Below are 3,579 nucleotides of genomic sequence, written 5' to 3'. Positions count from 1 at the left end.
CAGGAAAGATAGCATAATCAAGAAAGAGGAAATGGTCAGTAGTGTCACATGGTGCAGACACTTAGAACAGGTCATTAAATTTGGAGATTCAGAAGTCACCTGTATAACTCTCAGAATAGTTTCACCAGAATACTGGGGTGGGTAGCCAGATTGTAGGACTAAGGGGATTGCAAACAAGTAGGGCTATAGGGGTAAGACCATTTTTCACAATTTTGTAAAAGGAAGAAGAGTGAGACTAGTGGATAAAATCTATAGTTGGTTGCTGTATCAGTTATTTGGTAGTTTTATTTGAGTAACTGCCTTAAGAGGAAGAGAACATGGAAGAGATTACAGATGCAAAAGAGAATAAACCAACTGGAGAAAAGTGAAGCCTGGGTGGTGGTAAATAATATCGAGTACCATCAGTGAAATATGAGATGGGCATGTAGGAGATAAAGGTGGGAAGTTGAGGAAGGAAGTCTGGAATTACAGCAGTCATAAAAACGTAAGGCTTTCAGAGTGGTAGAGAGACTTCAGGCAGTGAAGTTAATTGGGCATGTGGAGAAGTTAAGGCAGCATGACTTTCCAACAACACTTGGAAATCTGGGAATAGAAATTGATGGAGTAGATTAAAGGGATTGGGTGTTGGTAGGAGGTGAGAAAGTCCTGTCCAAGCAAGAGCATGTTTGAGGTGAATGCCCACAGGAACCAGAATGAGTCAGAGATAAGTAAAGGCAGAACAGGGCTGAGAAACTAGGGGAATCTCAAAAACATAAGAACTTCAGTGAGTTACAAAGTAGCTTTAATAAGAATTAGAGATATTGGGAAAGATTGTTCTAAGCAAGAGTTTTCAAAGCAGAGATTTCAAAGCAAAGAGATACAGAGCAGTCTGGTAACTTGTCTTGTGTCACACAGCTAGTGAATGATAGAGCTAGGATTTAACCTCAGGAGGTTTGGTTTCAGAGCTTGTAAGTTTAACCTTTATATTATATTGCCTATTCTTACATTCTTGAATATTTAGAAATATTTGTTCCCATAATAGTACTTAAAACAGCAGACATATAATTACATCACTTACCATAGGCTAGGCAGTATTCTGAATGCTCTGCTTCTATTAACTGTTTTAATACAACAGTCCTGTGAGGTGTGTATTCTTACTGTGCTACCTTTGCAGCTTAGGAAGCTCAAGAGAGTTTGAGAAATTTGCTCAAGGTTTCATAATTAAGTTGGCAGAATCAGGTTTGAACTCAGTCTTGTTCTAGAGTCTGCTCTAACCATTAGGCTAAATTTCTTCTATTGCCTTAATACGTAAATATCACATTGACTTAGTGTGTAATTTTGGGGTCACCTGTTCTTCAGAACCTGTATTATCATAGTTCTGTATTCTATGATGAATGTTTCTGTGGGAAACCCTGATTTTATTTTAGTTTTTTCTTTAAAGTCCAGCAGTTTGACTAGGACCTCTCTCTCTATTGGTTTTTTTGTTTTTTTTTCTGGAATATGTACCATTTAAATCTGTGGCTTCCAGGTCTTTCCCCCCATTTCCTGGAAAATTTTCTTTAAATATTGTTTCCCGTACCTTTATTTCTTTCTGTGTATGTTACATGTTCTTTGATTTTCCATAGGTGATATTTTATTCTAGTCCATTACGTTTTTCTGTTTAATTTTGCTTTCCTCAATCCTGTTTCCCACATTCTTGCCATTTATCAGTGGCAAGCCTCTTTTATACTGGTTTCAGTGTGGCTTTCATGTCTCTGATGGTTCACTTTCCTTTTTCATACTCTTGAGCTATGCTAGCTCAGCTTTCATTTCTGTTGTTTTGCCATACCTTTTCAAAGCTCTTTGTGTCTGCTTTAAGCTATTGGATTTTTTTAGGAGGAATTGTTTTATTGAATGATGTTAAATCATGGCAGTATCCTTGGTCATAATTTTTATTTGCTTTATGGCAACGTTTTTCTCGTGAGTTTTCTTTTATTGCCATTTGTTCCCTTTCACTCTTTACTGATTGATGATGACTTCTATTTGCATGTCTTTGAGTTTTTTCTGGACTAACTGTTTTCAAGAGATTCTTATATAGGGGTTTGGGTCATAGCTGTGCCCCAGACTAGAAGGAAACATCCCTGTTTAGTTATGACTCGGGGTTGCATGTGAGTTCTTTCAGATTTGGCTTCTGCTCCTATAACAGAGACCAGAAGCTTAAAGATTCCTTACAATGTGGAATGCTGTGCCCACGGTCTTTTCTGAACACAGGTCTGTGTGTTTACTTACTCAGCTTGCCTGCCTGCCTTCTTGGTGTAGAACTTGCCCAGGGAAGTTCAAACCACCAGTCGTGCACCCAGGCTTTGTTTCTGCACAGGAGAAGTTCATTTTCCCCTCAGGGCATGCCATCTGTTTTGAAGGACTGTGCTCTGGAAGGTCTGTTTTGAGATCTGCAGCCTTATCTTTTGGCGGCTTCCTATCTGAGTTTAACTGCATTTGACAGCCATTTCTCATACATTTTGTTTTATTGTTACAAATCTTTCATGGTTTCATTAAAGATAGAGTTTGCTTTTCTGTTTTTCATTTTTGTTTTGAGGTGATTTCCAGAGAAGAGAACAATGCTATTTTTATTTCACTGTGTTAGAATAGGAACTATTATTAGAATATTTAACATTTCGTCATATTAACATTTTTGCCCTTAGGTATTTTAATGAAGGGACTGTCNCACAGCTTGACAGTTAGTGAGTGTGCCTAGTACCGAGTGTCCATGTTTTACTGTTGTCTCCTCTGCTTGGGCCAGATGGCCATCCTGGATTGATATTCTGATTATAGAATTGTAACAATTTCCTCTTACTTTTAGGTACTCCAATTCAGAATTCTTTGAAGGACTTGTGGTCTCTTCTTTCCTTTTTAAAACTCAAACCATTTATTGATCGAGAGTGGTGGCATAGAACAATACAGCGTCCTGTCACAATGGGAGATGAAGGAGGACTTAGGTAAGCAATTTCATGAGAACTGATTAACATTAGCTACAAATCTCTGTTAGCAGCTTGAACCAGTTGCCACTTTCATTACTATTGTAGCTTGACTGTTGGCTTTTCTCTCCAGAAAGTGTTTACAGTTTCATGCCTTTGACTCTCAGAACCTTGTTTGGGAGACAAAAATTTCTAACCACCACTAAAACACAAAGCCTCCCTTCCCATGATTTTGGTGAAACTGAAAGGAAAGGCAGAGCTTTATGGTCTTTGTGTGTTGCCATTACTCCCGAAACCACCATTCATAATTTAAGTAGTGACAGGAGAAATAATGTATGCTCTGAGGGTCCAATGTGCACTGCATTTTCATAGCTTACCTTGTATAGCTTTATATAGTGGTGATTGAATGATGCACAGTGGCACCAACAAGAGTTTCATAAGAGAAAGTTGTTTCTAGTGGAGACAGATAAAAGTTGAGGACATAAATAAAATTCAACTTTTGGTGATTGCCATTTTTCAAGGTAATAGGCTAACGTAGTTGAAGGTTTTTGTCTAGAGTATTGGTTTTCAGACAGAGAGCTTGGGATTCATTAGCAGATTGTGAAATTATTTAAAAAGATGGCAGCTAGCATTAAAACACAATGAA

The sequence above is a fragment of the Hipposideros armiger genome, unplaced genomic scaffold, assembly GCF_001890085.2.
Source record: "Hipposideros armiger isolate ML-2016 unplaced genomic scaffold, ASM189008v1 scaffold_995, whole genome shotgun sequence".
NCBI classification, from domain to species: domain Eukaryota; kingdom Metazoa; phylum Chordata; class Mammalia; order Chiroptera; family Hipposideridae; genus Hipposideros; species Hipposideros armiger.
The sequence above is the reverse complement of the archived record's forward strand: the minus strand, read 5'-3'. Positions refer to the sequence as shown.